The sequence below is a fragment of the Spinacia oleracea genome, chromosome 3, assembly GCF_020520425.1.
Source record: "Spinacia oleracea cultivar Varoflay chromosome 3, BTI_SOV_V1, whole genome shotgun sequence".
In the NCBI taxonomy this organism is placed as follows: Eukaryota; Viridiplantae; Streptophyta; class Magnoliopsida; order Caryophyllales; family Amaranthaceae; genus Spinacia; species Spinacia oleracea.
This window is the reverse complement of record NC_079489.1, coordinates 64415067-64432413: the sequence shown is the minus strand read 5'-3', so window position 1 is coordinate 64432413 and position 17347 is coordinate 64415067. Positions and strand designations below refer to the sequence as shown.

The following is a 17347-nucleotide window of genomic DNA, read 5'->3' as shown; positions in this document are numbered from 1 at the left end:
GGTGAAGCATGAGAAATTAGGGTTTTTGTTTAAATGCATGTCGTATTGTTGTTCATCTGATTATTTTGGTGTTTTTTTGATTTTCTGGGTTAAGCATGAGAAATTAGGATTTTTGTTCAAATGCATGTCGCGATGTTGTTGATCTGGTTTTTTTTTTTCTCTGAAAATTTGAGAAATTTGGGTTTAAGTTGACATGCATGTGTGTATGTTGTTGGTCGGATAATTTGGGGGTTTTTTTGATTTTCTGGGTAAAACTTGAGAAATTACGGTTTGTGTTGAGTTGCATGTGTTTATCATGGTGATCGGATTATTTGGGGTTTTTTTTTTTCTTGGTTAAACTTGAGAAATTAGGGTTTATGTTGAGTTACATATGTTTATGATGTTGATCTGATAAACTTGGGAATTTTTTTATTTTCTGGATAACAATTGATAATTAGGGTTTATGTTCTGTTGCATGTCTTTATGATGTTGATCGGATAATTTAAGGGAAATTTTCTGGTTAACGATGTTCCCTGTTGATCTGTTGATATGTCGTTCTTATCTATATTACCATACTAATCAAATTTGTTATTGGACCTTGTTGTGCAAGGAACCCAACAAGTCTGATTCATTCGAGCTTTATTATGTTGGTGAGTGTGAGAACGAGGATGGGGGTGAGGTTGTTGTTAGTATATGAATAATACAATAATATAATTCATGCGGAAAAACTATAAAGCCAGAATCCAAATTAATTGCCACATAGTCAATTAGCATAATTTAGGTTACATACAATGTGATGCGTGCCTTCCCTAGCTGCTCCCGAACCGAACAAGAACAAGTATTTAGAGCTCCAAACGTTGTTGTATATAAACAAATATAAATCATGCGGAAATAACCATAAATGTCAGGATTCCAAATTAATTGCCACATAACAATTAGCATAATTTAGATGCATACACTTTGTAGCGTGCCCTCCCTTGCTGCGCCCGAACCGAACAAGAACAAGTCTTTAGGACTCCAAGTCTCGTCCCTCCGTAGAAAGTCCACAGCACGTTCGGATCCTCCTTAAGATTAACCAACTAGAATCGCCCTTAAGGTACTAAAATATTCGGCTGTATGGGCAAGTGTCTTTGCTGAATTTTTGCTCAAATTCTTACCTTTGAATACTTCAAACTCGTTTTAAATTATGAACCTTGATCTCATATTTATAGGCCATGGAATAACTAATCGAATCCTACTAGGATACGAATTAATTAAATTAGAATCCTAGTAGAACTCTTATTTAATTAATTTATCTTGTAGGATTAGGAATTTAATCATTAAACGAATCCTATACGCTTTAGGTTTCGTATGTGAACACAAACACACACGCACGCACAGCAGCCCACGAGGGGCGTCCACTAGAAGAAAAAAGTTCAAGTGCGGGCTCATTTTAAGGGGTTAAGTGCGGGCTTTTACATGTGCAGCACATGGCTTGCCCACACTTGATGTTTCTCAAGTGCTGCCAAAATATTGGCAGCACTTGATACTTCAAGTGCTGCCAATTTTCAAAATGAGCCCGCACTTGACAAATTTGGTGCTGCCAATTTTGCAATATGAGCCCGCACTTGACAAAGTTTGTGCTGCCAATTTTGAAAATGAGCCCGCACTTGACAAATTTTGTGCTGCCAATTTTGGAAATTAGCCCGCACTTGACATAAAAATGGGCAGCACAAGCATAAAAAAGAGCCGCACTTAATTGATATATAAATGAGCCGCAATTGATCTAGAAATTTGTTATATAACTGATATCCCTACTACATATATTATACCATTAGACCACGCCCACTAGTTAACCTCCATACATCACATAAAAAAAATCAAATTATATAGATAATTAAATTAAATAGTATATAATTATAATATAAAAATTGATTACATGACAATCCTATGAAAAACTAGCATCCATAATCTAAGATTCACTACAAGAAAATATCAAAGACAATAAATGGTAATGAACTTTGCCAACTTTTCTCGAACTTCATTTATCTACTCAACGGTAAAAGGCTTCTCCCTCGGATTGTTGAATACCTAAAGAAGATCGATCATCGAGAAGAAAAATATGTTAGTTATATTATAATTATTATATGGTACATTAAAGTAAGACATAATTTGCTCACAACAATGAAATAATGAACTTTATAATAAAAATGGCTTATTTCTCTCGAAACATTATAATATAATGACTTAATGAACCTTGTAATACTATAAATCTTATCTACACAAAAGAATGGGTGTTATTGACTTGAAACATTTCAAAGAGACTAATAGGAAAGGGGGTTACTGACTTCAAACATTTCAGAAAAGTTCATGAATAATGTTCCATTTTAATCTTAAATTTAGACTCTCACCAATTACTCAATATCGTCTGCATTTGTCCTTCTTTGAGGCAGTTGCATGTTAACTATGTCTTCCCCAGGAAGTTGTTGATCTTCATGCCTTGTTATTGCCAGGAGCTGGGTATTCTACCTGTTTTTACGGATCATAAGGTATGCAATTGCAGACAAACATATCAATAATCCCAAAAGGCCGAGTATTCCATTAAATATGGCAGCTACTAGTTTTAACTTGTTGTGTATCAGTACCTTGATAAAACTGCTTGCAATGAAGTAAATGTTAATGACCATGATCAAGGAGCCAATCATCCAGGTGCCTGCCGAAAGTTATACATGGAATCATGGATAGACAAAACATTACATCAGGTCTCAGAGACGACGTTTCCTGTCACTAAAACATAATGTGCTTTGAATGTTTTCAAGTCGGGTATGATCAGTTCTAATTCATTCATAGCTTTACCATCAGAACTCAGGCTCTTTTTCAAAAATCTAAAGAACTTACCATGAATGAGTTAGCATGAACACCCATCTTTGCCTTACTGCTGGTAAATTTGGGAAGTGGAACGAGAGCAAATGGGAGTAAAAACGATAAGATCATCTGCAAATTCAAGTCAAAGGTTTTTAGTTGAACTTAAATGCTATAGGTAATTATGAATCCATTTGACCCAATACAAATGGTTAAAGACAAAGTTCAAGAGATGTCAATGTCCTATGATCGGTAAGCTCGTGGATCATATTTCTTGAAAAACAGGAGACAAAACTAAGGGTACTTGTGGCCGTCGTGTTATCAACTTTAAGTACTCCTTATATGAACAAGAAATTATTTATCTTATTCTCATATTCAATACAAGAAACTCCTGAGCATCAAGAAGCATCACGTAACTCATCATTTTTCTCTAAACCTTCAAGTTTCAACCAAAAAACTAAAAACATTTGGACGTCTTCCCGTTGCTGCAGTACCAGAATCACAAAAGGCCTAATATTAATCAGAATATCATTACGAGAAAAAACTTTAGATTCAAGCCAATTAATCAAGGTCAACTTTGGCTTATTCCTAGCATTAACATCTTTATTCACATAACTAAAGAACAGAACAGCAGCACATGATCAGCATATTCCACCAGGTCCTACTTTGTATCAGCATATTCCACCAAGTCATACAGAATCCTTCCCCATTAAACTCATAATTTATTTTAAACAGTTAAGGTTCAAACAAACAAACATGGGACAAACTTATTTTCCTGTCCATCTTATACACTCAAATAATGGTCAATCCTCTTCCATCATCTTTTATACTTCAGTTAGCCAGGAATGTGAGCCACGAAATCCCCTGAAAAGGAGTTAGCAAATGAACTAAAAAACTAAGCAATCTTGCTCTATTTGATATTTTATCCATCAGCAAAACCATCCTTGGCAAAAAAAAAAAACATTAAAAAAAACACCATCCAGTACAAAAGAAGGACTTCTTCAAGAAACCTTTTCATAATCCAGTGTTGATAAACATGCTGACAAAATGAAAATGATCCAACAGATGATCATCAACATGCAGCAACAAGAAATTGATTAGGACGACGATCATGCAGTTAACCTACGTGCCTAAAGGGCACTGTGGCAGTGCTTACTACAGCTCAACAATAACATCAACAAACAGTAAAACTTAGTTCCAGAATTTCCTGATGTAAGAAGCTTCCAACTTCTTTTTCATACAGCTAATGATTCTTGTAATATTTGTGAACTTAGTATATAGTTTTACATCCTCATCTTGTATTCTCGTTCATTACAATAAAAATGAACACTTCTTTTTAGCAATAATACAATAATTACTTCCTATGTAAAACTCTATGTTTTCTCTGTTCTTAAGAATGAAGTTGGGAAATTAGCTTTGATGAAGGTGTTATGCTGCTACTGAATCGTAAGACGATGATCTTCACTTCCTAAATTCTAGTATGCAGTTGCAAATCTACTTATTGTTAACACAAATCTACTTATTGTTAACAAGTTTTTATTATTCTTGAAATCCAACTTTAAAAAAGAGTACTAACAAGTAACATGTACCGCTACAAATCAAGTAAGTTAAACTTCAAAAACTATTTGGGTCTTAATCATTGATGTGACAACAGACCAGCCGAGACACCTAATGTACCTCTGTTCTGGTTGCTAAAAGCACTCTTATCATCTGATTTATCCATTTTGAAAAGATAATTACAAAAAATCGAGAAACAGAGTAAATAGTTGTGACCCTACCTCTACCCAGGATTTTCCAGTGCCTTCAAGCAAAGCAGCATTGCATGTCTTCAATTCTATTACTGAACTAGTAAACATGGAGGCCACTTCCTCCCAGCCTTTATTATGTCCCATACACCTGAAACAATTTGTGGTTAGAATGAAGATGATGATATTAAGGAGCCAACCAACAGAAGATCATAGATCAGATCAGCCAAGCATATCAGAAACATTAGTAAAATAGAAGATACCAGAGAGACTATTGTAATAGCTACAAGGGTGGGAGAGAAACTAGGAATAGTTCATTGCATAGCATTCAAGTGGAAAAGTTCATACACCTTACTTCCCCAAACCATATAGCCCGATAAATACAACCATGCATGAAGTATAGACAACTGTGTTTATGTATTTACGGTTCAGCATAAACACCATATAATATAAATAAATAAAAGCTGCAATCTGGGAAAAGTGAAGAGTTCAAGCCTCCAAGGGGTATCTTATAGAACTTCCATACAAAAGGATCAGGCAAGTGCGCGCACACACACAGAGAGAATTTTAGAGCATTAGGAGGAGATTCAAATCATAATGGCTACCTTAATCAGGTGAGGGAATGGGAGAGTGGATGCACATTGGCCATAAAGCATACACGAAAGCCAACAAGAATAAGATAGCGCCAAGTGCAGCTCGCTCCTTTCTTACACCTTTTTAGAGAATTAGTTGATCTGGAAGAAGGTAGAAGCAAATTATCTAGATTAGGCATTATTATTTGAAGCGATTGAAAAATATCTAGGGTTTGCGGGTTTTCTATCTAATTATCTAGATTGAAAAAAATGCAAGAACATCAACAACACCACTAACAACAGCACAACATAACCATTCCAATTTATATACATGTTCATCACATCAAATACCAGGAGGGAGACGCAAACATGACGATTTTTATCAACCAATTTCAAGTAATTCCCAAATTTTAACAAGATTTAAAATCTAATGCAACATCATTCAAGGTCTTCAACAATGATAATCAAGTATGTCCTATAATTAACATATACTAATAACTAAAAAACTTAATCTAACAAAAACAAGAAAACTCAAACCCAAACACTATCTAAAGTAAAAATAAAAAATAAATAGACACATAGAGAACGAAAAGATTCAAGAACTGGAGTACTCTTCGGTGTAATCACCTAGAAGAAGGTCAAGGTAAGTGTCCCATTTGTTTCTGATTACTTGAACACATTCAACAACTACAAAAGTAATCAACAATTTGAAGCAATTGGGGTTTTAGCAAAACCCTAAACCAACACAGACAAATCCGTAGAAAAAGAACGCGACGAACAATTAATTCGTAAAGAGAGATTACCTTACTGCAGGTGAAGCAACGAACTGGAATAATGATGGTTGGTGTTGCCTCCTTTTCTCCCGTGGCTTTGCTTCTCCTACTATGGTCATCTTCTCCGTTTCAGGTGCTGTGATTTTTCTTCAATGTCGCTCCCCTGTGAAAAACGAATGTGAGGGGAGGAGAAGCGGGAAAATGAGAACAAATCTAAATGAATTTGAACGGATTCGACCATGTGAACTTTAATTGTAAATCGAAATTAAACTAAAACGAAAATTGAATCACATCGAGAAAGTGTAATTACCTGGGAAAATTGAATTAAGTAGAATCGTTGAACGATTTCTTCAAATTAGGGCAACTCGAAGCTTCTTGTTGTGTGGATTGATGGGGGGCGAACAATATGTAATAACCTTGAGACTACATTCTTCATCTCAGAAGCGACGATGGCAGAAGCAGCGGTGGGGATGGAGATGGCAGAAGCAGCAGCGACGATGACTATGGTTGAAGCAGAAGCAGAAGCAGAAGCAGAAGCATAGAAGGTGAAGAGGAGGACCGAGAAAATGAAAAAAAACTAATGTTGCCTCTATTTTTAGAGAACTTTTGTGCGGCTCATTTGTGAGCCCGCACTTGAGTTTAAAGCCCGCACTTGAACTCAAGTGCTACCAATTTTCTAAAATGAGCCAGCACTTGTGAAAATGCATTATTTCTTTTTTTTTAAGTGTTTCCAAGTGCTGCCAATTTACTAAATGAGCCGCACTTGAAGGGAAGCACATGACGATTTTTCTTCTAGTGGTCATGCGTGCGCACGCACAACCCGAGCAACGCAGCCCACTTGCCACGAACCCCACGACTGCCGCAGCCTTGGGCGCGCGCTGGGCCTGCCTTGCGGTGGGCCTGGCGCAGCCTTGGGCTGGCGTGTTGTGGCGCGCGTTTCCCTTGCTGGACGTGGGCCTGGCTTCGTGCTGGGCCTTCGTCTAGCAAGCTCGTCCGATGCTAATTCGTACGACGCGCTTCCGATTAATTTGCCGATTCCGGAATTCATTTCCGTCTCGAACACATATTTAATATTTCCGTTTCCGGAATTATTTTCCGATTCCTATAATATTTCCGATTCTGACAATATTTCCGTTTCCGGCAATATTTCCGATTCCGGCAATATTTCCATTTCCGATAATATTTTCCGATACGTACCATGTTTCCGTTTCCGGCAACATCTACGACTTGGATAATATTTATATTTCCGATACGATCCTGATGAGCGACATTTATGTCGCTCTTAGCTTAGGATTTTATGTTAGTTTTTATACTTTTTTTTGTAGTTTTTATAGCTTTTTGTGTGAATTTTATAAGTTTCGTTCCATCTTGTGCTTTATAGGTGATTATGATGAAAAGTGGTGGACAACAAGTAGAATCAAGCCAAAACAGGGCTTGTGCGATCGAGTGATGGTTTGTGCGCCCGAACAGAGGAGTGCAAATGGGCAGAAGGAATATCCAGTTCTGTGCGATCGAACGTGCTCTGTTGTTCGGTCGCACAGGATTGATTTTTGGAGTCAGAATGTCTCTAATTTGGGATGCGACCGCAGACCCTACTACTCGACAGCACAGGTTTTGTGCGACCGAACGTGCTCTGTTGTTCGGTCGCACAGGTTTGGTTTTTGGAGGCAGAATGTCCCTAATTTGGGATGCGACCGCACAAGGTTATCTACTCGACTGCACAAGAGTTGTGCGTCCACACAAGGCCTTTCGTTCGAGCGAATCATGCTGCAGAGGAATTATGAGCCAAAGAAACCCCATTCGACCGAACAGGGTTCTTCGTTCGGTCGCACATGACGAAGGAAATGTTCTTCGCTGCCTTCGCTCGCATAAGACCCAGTGTTTGCTCGAATGACTCTTTTACATTCGGTCGCACAAAGGGTCTGTGCGACCGAATGGCTGCGCGGGCTGCTCTTATTCGAATTTTGGCTTCTATTTGGGGAAACTTATAAATAGATTTTTCGATTATTTTGTTAAGTGGAGAATTTTAGTTGATAATTTTAGATTCTCAAAGTTAGTTTTTCAGCATTTCTAGAGAGAGAAATTCTCCTCCATTGAAGCATCAATTTGTAATTCTCTAAACTCTTCTTCTAATTTTGTGCAATTCAATTCAATTTCTTAATTCTTGCTTTTGTTGTGATTGTTGATTGTTCTATCATTCCTTCAATTCTTGAATTCTTCTTGATTTTACTTAGTTACTTTGATCTTTAATTCTCTTGTTGATTGTTCAATTGATTGTTCTAGTCCTTGATTCTCTCTTCCTAATCCTTCAATTTAATGCTTGCTAGTGTAGAATCAATGGATTTCTTGATTTCTAGAATGGGTAGTGAGTAGATTTAGGTTAGGGAAAGGGGAGAATCTAGGGGCCTAATTAGGGGAATTTGATGATTTAATTGATTAATGATTGATGTGATTAAATTGATTTAGTGCTAGGATTTTCCATGATCAATTGAGTAGTAATTGCAAATGCTAGTTGATTGAGTTAGATTGGAATGTATGATTTAGGTTTGGCAAGACATTGTGAGCCTAGTTCATGCAAGTGAATGATAGTTCCTATTATATGCAAGCTAATCTAGCTTAGGACTATGCAAAAGCTTTTCTATAGGCTAGGTTGCTTCGCGTGCTCTATCCGAGAGGTGGCGAGTACGTCATTAGTTTTCATTCCCCTATGTGCTATTTCATTGCATCATTCATGATTACTATATGGTAGTTCATTTCCCCCGATTTCCCTAGACTATCCCCAACTCCCTAACGTTTAGCTTCCTTGATTCAATCTAGTTTAATTGTTAGTTTAGCTTCATAGTGATAACTAAAATCAAACCTCTTGTTCGAATTAGCTTGACATTTAAAGTCGAGAACCATCGTTTCTTTGGGACGATCCCTTTACTTGCCACCATAATTCATATAGTTGGTTGGTCTAGTGGTTATATAAATTTTGTTTGATTGTGGCGTTGATCTTTCAACGACGGAAAAACGCCTTATCAAAATGGCGTCGTTGCCGGGGAACGGTTGTTGTTTTTGAGTTTAAGTTGAGACTAGTTCATCATTAGAAAATACGAAAAAACATTGCAATTCAGCTTAGCTTTCTTTTTCCTTGGCATTGCTCACGGTTTTACTTGAGTTTGTATGCTTGTTAGGGGGCGTGCTCGTCAAAGGACCCTCCATCCTCTTGACCTCGAATTGGAGAGGACACTTAGGAGACTAAGGCGTGTACGGTCTAGCTCATCAAGCCATAACAGATTCGAATCATTGAGTGTTGGTGAGGAACAACAAGAGAGTGAGCAAGTTCTTGAGAATATGGCACTCCCGGTTAAGAACTTGGGAATACCGGGGGCATTTGAAGCTACATGTGGCATTCAAGCCCCCACAACGGGTGCCAACAACTTTGAGATCAAGCCCACCTTGATCAATTTGGTCCAAAGCCACCCCTTTTGTGGGAAGAGTAATGAATCACCTCACGAACATCTCAAACAATTCGAGCACTATTGTGACACAATCAAGCACAATGGTGTCACATCGGATTACGTGAGGTTGACATTGATTCGATTCTCTCTACTTGGGCGAGCAAGTGATGGACTTGACAAGGAGGTCAAGCCCAACTCACTTCGCACTTGGACCGAAGTGACGAGTGCATTCTTAAACAAGTTCTATTCGCATGGGAAGACGGCGGAGTGTCGCCACAAGATTCAATCCCTTGAGAAAAGGCGAGATGAGTCACTATTCGACTTGGGATCGTTTTAAGGAGTACCAAAGGGAATGCCCTCACCATGCATGGGATCCCTAAATGGTTGTTGCTTCAAACATTTTACTTGGGGTTGAATCCAAGTTCGAAGACAAGTTTTGATGCAGGCGCGGGAGGCCCCATCATGAACAAAACTGAGGATGAAATAGAGGAAATCATTGAGGATGTAGTTCAAAACTACCAATCTTGGCATTTAGGCACAAGGAATTATGATGGGAAAGGTAGGAGTGAAGATGGTAAGGGTTTGGTGTACGCCATAGAGCAAGCACGGATGATAGAGAAGCTAAGCTCGCGATTGGAGAAGCTCGAAAACACACCAAGACAACCGCCATCACCGTCTACAATTCCTCCTCATTCGGCCACTCTTCTCAATAAGGGGAAGAGCAAGGTTAGTTCTTATGATACAATTCCTCTGGGCACCTCCTTTTGCGAAAATTGCCAAGACTTTAGTCACTCCCCGAATGCATGCCCCTTAGTTCATAACTTGTCATTTGTGGATTATGGCCCTTCGTATGAAGGCGATTTTGATGTAGAGTATGCTAATGCCTTAAATGAGAGGTCTAGGAATGATAACCCTAACAATCCAAATTTTGCTAGGCAACCTAGAGGGCCTTCTATGTATGGTTCCCACCAAGGCTATGGCCAAGGAAGTGGGTTTGATAGCCAAAATTGAGGTGGCTATAGAGCACAAGGCTATCAAGGCCAAGCGCCCTATGGTCAACCTCAAGGTTTTGGCAATCAAGGCCAATACAACCAAGGGAGTTATAATCCCAACCATCAAGGTGTAGGGGGTTATAACTACTCTTATGGGCAATTTAGGGGTGCCTCAAGTGGGGGTCGTCCTTTGAACTCGGGAGGTCCTTATGGTGCATCTCAATTGCCACCTCCCGGATTCAATGGACCGAGGACCTTTGGCAATCAATATCAATCTAACCTTAGTGGTTATGGCATTGCACCTCCACCACTCCCGCCTCTCAAGTCTAATCTTGAGGCTCTCATGGAGTCGTTTGTGGGGGCGCAAGCCAAGAAGAATGTCGAGTTTGAGGAAGGATTCAAACAATCCAACACTCACTTGAGAATGATTGAGACCCAATTAGCTCAACTCGCTAACACCATTAAGGAACAACAAGTGCATACTAGTCTCCCACCCCAAGGTCAACCTCCTAAGAAAATGTCACTAGTACAAAAATAGGAATAAGAAACGTTGAATATAAAGCGGGCAAGTGTGATAAGCGTTTCACAGGATTATATAGAGCGGTTATTTGTGTTGACAGTTTCATGTGAAAAAAAATATAGAGCGCCTAGGAGACTTAACTGTTATATATATTTTTATCCTAAAAAAAAAACCTAATAACATATAGAGCAGTCACGTGCTACCGTGTAGTATATACCAATTTAAAAAAAAAAAAAAAAAAAAGTAAAGTAACAACATATAATGCAGTCACGTGCTAGTGTGTAATATATACCAATTAAAAAAAAAGTAATTAACCAAAATTTGGGAAGTTTGGCGGCATATCCAAAAAACTCAAAATTGAGAACTCTATCTCGCGCAAAAACATTGCAAAACCTAATTAATTAGTCTTATTACTCACAAACTGCAATCACCGTTAATTCACCACCACCGCCGACCCCAAGCTGCGCCGACCCCAAACTGCGCCACCACCACTACCGTCGAGATCGTGCGCCAACCGCAAGCAACGTTCTACCCCTTTGAATTTCGAGGTTAGCATCTTGTTCTACAATTTTTCCTTTCAATATTATTAATTATCAGATTGTAATACCTAACTATGAAATTCTTGTTGTAATTCGTATTAGAATAGAATTTCAATGAATTTTAGGTCTAATAATTACCACTTGATGAATAAAAAAGAAGAGAGTAATAATTAAATATAATTACAGTTAATACATTAGAATTATTAGCGAAAAATCTGATGAACTTAGTCTAATTAAACTGATTTTTTTGGTAAATAGAATTTAAGATGAATTAAGTTGAGATTCCTAGCTAGAGAAACTAAGAGGGGGAAGAAAAAATTGATATTACGTTGAAAGAAATAAGAAAAAAAATGTTATTACGTTGAAAGAAAAAATTGAAAGAAACAAATTAATTTTACGTTGAAAGAAATAATAAAAAATTGATATTACGTTGAAAGAAAAAATTGAAAGAAACAAATTCTGTTAGCATTTTCTGATATTTGTGGGTTCTGTTACTGTCATTATGCTGGGTTGGTGACAGACTGATAGTGCTGGAGTTCTGGCATTAAGTTACTTTTTCTTATTTTAATCTCCTTCCTAATGAGTGTTTAATCTCCTTCCTAAATTATGTTGCTCAAGTGTTTAATCTGCCTAATAAATGTTTAATCTCCTTCCTAATGAATGTTTAATCTTCCTTATACGCATTTAAACAAATTCTAAAAGATTTGGTATAATTATGGCTTAATTCATACCTTAAATTATCGTACCTTGATTCATACCTTAAACTATTTGAACTTTTTTTTTTAACATTTGAGTATGTCTGAACTTATTATAAAGGGGGTTCATGTTCGATGAGGACCTAATGCCCTTAATTGCATTTTATATGGTATTTACAATTATGTGTTTTATTTTTTCGGAACTTACTAGTTTGTAGAAATGGATCGAAGTTGGATAACAACAACAAAATTGGGGGACCCAAAATACAAAGCTGGAGTTATGGAATTTCTCAAATTTGCTTTGGATAATAATAGTGAAGGTCGTGATAGGTTGCCTTGTCCTTGTTATATGTGTCACAATCTTATGCATCATAAAGTTGACGAAATACTCAACCATTTGAGTAAATGGGAATTTGATAGTTATATACTCATTGGTATCGTCATGGTGAAAAAAGGGAAGAAACTTCTGCCCATCAAGGCGATAATACTGATGAAGGTGGTACCTTGGAGGAAATGATGGATCAACTTCATGAAATAGTTGATAATGATCCTCAGGTGATAGAGGAATTGTTGACTGATTCTGAACTGCCCTTATACAAAGAGAGTAAGTACACAAAACTATCGGCTATAGTTAAGCTTTACAATGTGAAGGTGGGTCATAGTGTGACGGATCAGTGTTTTACGGCGTTCCTTAAGGTGTTTAAAGACATACTTCCACCCGAAAATGTTTTGCCTAGCCGTACTTATAAGGCAAAAAAGATGTTGTGCACAACGGACTTGAATTACGAAAAAATTCATGCTTGTCCTAACGATTGCATACTGTATCGAGATGAATTTGAAGCTTTAAAGAAATGCCCTGAGTGCAATGTCTCGAGGTACAAGAAAAAGGAAGGAGTTCCGGCTAAGGTTTTGTGGTACTTTCCAATAATACAAAGGTTCAAACGAATGTATGCAGATGCAGGAGATGAAGAGAAGTTGACATGGCATAAATTTGGTCGGAAAAAAAATGATGGGTTACTAAGAAATCCAGCTGATTCTCCGCAATGGAAATTTATTGATGGAAAGTTCGATGATTTTGGTAAAGAAGAAAGAAATCTACGCCTTGGATTGTCTACTGATTGTATGAATCCATATAGTTCCCTTAGTAGCACCTATAGTACTTGGCCGGTCATGTTGGTGACTTACAACTTACCTCCTTCCTTATGTATGAAAAGAAAGTATATTATCCTGTCAATGCTTATATCTGGGCCAAAATAGCCAGGAAATGACATTGATGTGTACTTGGCACCTCTTATTGACGATTTAAAGTTATTGTGGGAAAAAGGGGTTGAAGTGTTCGATGGCAGTCGGAATGAAATGTTCAATTTAAGAGCCATGTTATTCTGCACTATGCAAGATTATCCAGCATATGGTAATCTTTCTGGTTATACCGTGAAAGGAGAATGTGCGTGTCCTATATGTGAAGATGGTTGGAAGGGAAGATGGGTAAAAGCATCGGGAAAGCATGTCTACTTTGATCATCGTCCCTTTCTTCCTCATGATCATCCGTACCGCAAACTGAAAAAAGCTTTTAATGGGGAACAAAATTTTGAAAGTCCTCCAAAAGTCTTTACTGCCAAGAAGTGTTTAAAAAAGTAAAAGACAATAAAATTACATTTGGCAAGTTGAAGAAAAATAAAGTTGCCCTTTCTACACAGGGATACAAGAAGTGTTCCAGTTTTTGGCGTCTTCCTTAATGGAGATTTCTATTTGTTAGGCATTCTTTAGATGTGATGCATATCGAGAAGAATGTATTTGATAGTCTGATTAGCACATTATTGAATATTCCTAAGAAGACAAAAGACGGTCCTAAGGCTCGGGCTGACTTAAAGGAATTGAAAATTAGAAAGGAGCTACATGTTGTTGAGGAGACTGGAAAACGGAAGTATTTACCCCCTGCTGCCTATACATTGTCCAAAAAGGAGAAAGTCGAGCTTTGTTCTTCCTTAGCTGGAGTTAAAGTGCCCGAGGGTTATTCTTCAAACATATCTTCTCTTGTTTCAATGGAGAATTTGAAACTCCTGGGGCTGAAGTCTCATGATTGCCATGTTCTGATGGAAGATTTCTTACCTGTTGCTATTCGTTCAATTTTGCCTAAAAATGTACGATATGCTATTATTAGGTTATGTTTTTTCTTTAAGGCAATACACAGTAAAGTCATTAATCCTAAAGATTTGGATTCTTTGGAGATTGAAATTGCTGTTATTTTGTGCCAATTGGAGATGTATTTTCCCCCAGCTTTTTTTGATATCATGATACATTTGCCTATTCACTTGGTAAGAGAGATCAGATTTTGTGGTCCCGTGCACATGAGAGCTCAATGGGCCTTTGAAAGGCAAATGAAAACATATAAAGGATATTTTAAGAATACTTTTCGACCCGAGGCTTGTATTGCAGAGAGAATGTTGTATGAGTTAGCTATGGAATATTGTCTTGAAGATATAGACCATGTGAAGACAATAGGGCTTCCTACATCTCGACACAGTGACCGATTTGATGGTATGGGAACCATAGGTCATAGAGAACATGACATGCCTCTTGACAAGTGGCACATGGCCCACATATATGTTCTTTTTAATGAAGATGAAGTTGCACCGTATGTAAACCGGCACATGTCTTTCTTAAAGACACAAAATCGAAGGTCTAAGCCAAAAGCATTAGCTATTGAGCATAGTAAATCATTTCATTTTTGGTTCATGGATCAAGTAATGAAAGAGCGCCAAAATTCTTTACAACCCGTTTCTGATCGACTTAAGAGTTTAAGCTATGGTCTAGATTTATATGTCTCTTATTATTCTGCATATGTTATTAATGGTTGTACATTCTACACAAGGGACCAAGATGATAAAAGTACCATGCAAAACAGTGGGGTATCTCTTGAAGCCGAAGCAATGCATTTTTCAAGTGCTAAAGACAACCGTCCTATCTATAGTAAAATGCAATATTATGGAGTAATTGATGAGATCTGTGAGTTGCATTATTTGGGGTTTTCAATACCTGTATTTGGTTGTAAATGGGCTGACAATAACAACAACGTTATATCTGATAGCTTAGGGCATACTTCAATGAATCTTAACAAACTTGGTAGCAAAGAAGATCCTTATATTTTGGCTAGTCAAGCTAAACAAGTGTTTTATATGACTGACCCACTTGATAAAACCAGGTCTGTTGTTCTAACATCGAAACCTCGATATGTTTTTGATGACCATGATGACAATATTGTGTCCGAGGAAAGGTCTCCTCCCATTGAGTTACAAAATGTGAATGATAGTATCGATGATATATCGGCATATGTACGTAGTGACCACGAAGAAGGGATTTGGTGTGAGGATGAATATAGTGGTGGAAATCGACCTAAAAAGCGTCGTCGTAGAGGTTGAATTGACTAACTTAATAAACCTAATTTTAGTATAAAATGGTTATATTTATCTTAATATAATGATTTAGTTATGTTGTTTAATGAAATTTGTATGTTTGTAGGTTGATGGCAAGAAACACAAAGAAAGCAAGGGGTCGTACAGTAGTTGGAATAGTTGGAAAAGCAATTCGCAGGGGAGAAAAACTCTCCTTAGAATGGAATCACAATAAAATACCTGTTGGGGATAACAAGGACTATTTTGCCTCTTATATTGGTGTAGTCGCTCGTGAACGGGTGAATATCAATTACAGTGATTGGGAAGAAGTTCCTAAAGAAGTCCTTGATGAAGTTTATGAGAACATCACAGTAAGTTAATTTGTGTGCCTGCATTGAAGTTAATTTTTATTCTTTTAGCTTGTTTATGTAGATTTCCTTTCAGTTTGTAGATACACATACTTATGCATGGGACCTGCCGAAGGCCCTCTAGTTATCTTTTTTTGGTGGTTTTGCAAACTGGAAATCACCTGGAAGGTCGTTGTATCTGAAATATTGTGATTGCTTGGCAAGAACATACATGTTTTTTTTTTCTCTTTTCATGTTCTTGTGTAGTCATGTGAGATTTCAGGTTTGAAATTAGGATAGTGCACAGCTAGCAGAACGCATATGAGTGCCTTTTGGGCTCAATGGTCTGTTATCAAAGGCATAGGATAGAGCCATAGACAAGCCGGCTATTGCTGCTTCCTGTATTTGTGCATAAGTGGAGTATTTGTGATTCAGGTGTAAATCTGCTCAAGTGTTTATTCTGCCTAATGAATGTTTAATCTCCTTCCTAATGAATGTTTAATCTGCCTTATATGCATTTAAACAGAATAATCAAGCAACTAATTTCTAGAAAACTCAAATGCCTTATATGCATTTAAACAGAATGATCAAGCAGTTGCATAAGTTCATTAGTAAACTTTATAAAAACCAGGAACAACTGAAGAAACTGTAATGGAATTCATCTGATTTGTTCTTATTTCAATTTAATTCTAGGGTGATATATTTGGACGTTTGTGCTTCTTTGTGGTGCTTTTAAATGTGCATTTGCTGTTCTTTTTTTTGTCTGTATCACGAGACATATAACCTTCGTCCCTGTGGTGAATGAAAGTAGTTACTCCCCTCGTCCCTGTTAAATACTCTGCATCAGTTTGTGCCCTCTTTGGTGAACAGACTTGTTGTTATATATAACTAATTAACTACAGAGTATGTATTTTGCAAACCCCCCGGTCTGTAATAACTATCTACTTTACTGTACCCTTGAGGTTCACAAGGGATTTTGAATCTGCATTTTAATGCTTAATGATCATTCTGTATTATGGCTAAATTATGTATCTCTTTTCTTCCCCTTGAGTAAAAAAATATGAAAAAACAGGTTGTTGTTCAGGTTTTTGTTCATGTATCTGCTTCCGATCTGTGGACCAACCTGCAGTCTATTTTGCTGTCTGTTTTCTGTCTATTCATGCTTATAACATATGTCTTGCTGATAACATTTTCTTGAATATATCATGCAGAAGGGTTTCATTGTGCCCGAAGAACGTAGATCTTATGTGTTAAGGCGAGCTTCAATTCGGTGGAGATGTTTCAAGGCTAGATTAAGGAGAGAATTACAACCTATCGAGGAGGTCGAAAGGGATACGTGTGTTAGGTTATGATACATATGATATTACATAAATCATGCGGAAACAACCATTAATCCAGGAATACATATTATTTACACATAATCATATAGCATAATTTAGATGCATACTCTTTGTTGCGTGCCTTCCCTAGCTGCGCCCGAACCGAACAAGAACAAGTCTTTAGGACTCC

At 37.5% G+C, this 17347-nt stretch overlaps 1 long non-coding RNA gene across 2 annotated transcripts; it reads right to left on the bottom strand.

Moving 5' to 3' along the window:
• Positions 1-1829: 1829 nt before the first annotated feature.
• LOC110783551 (uncharacterized) lies at positions 1830-6487 on the bottom strand. 2 transcript variants are annotated; one of them, XR_002532087.2, is made up of 8 exons: positions 6221-6487; positions 5941-6073; positions 5171-5299; positions 4599-4716; positions 2857-2952; positions 2604-2671; positions 2370-2487; positions 1830-2049 (listed from the first exon to the last, which is right to left on the bottom strand). It is a non-coding gene; the product is annotated as an uncharacterized lncRNA (long non-coding RNA). The 2 variants fall into 2 exon arrangements; XR_002532088.2 differs by lacking the exon at positions 5171-5299 and having other exon boundaries at positions 6221-6486.
• Positions 6488-17347: the final 10860 nt, after the last annotated feature.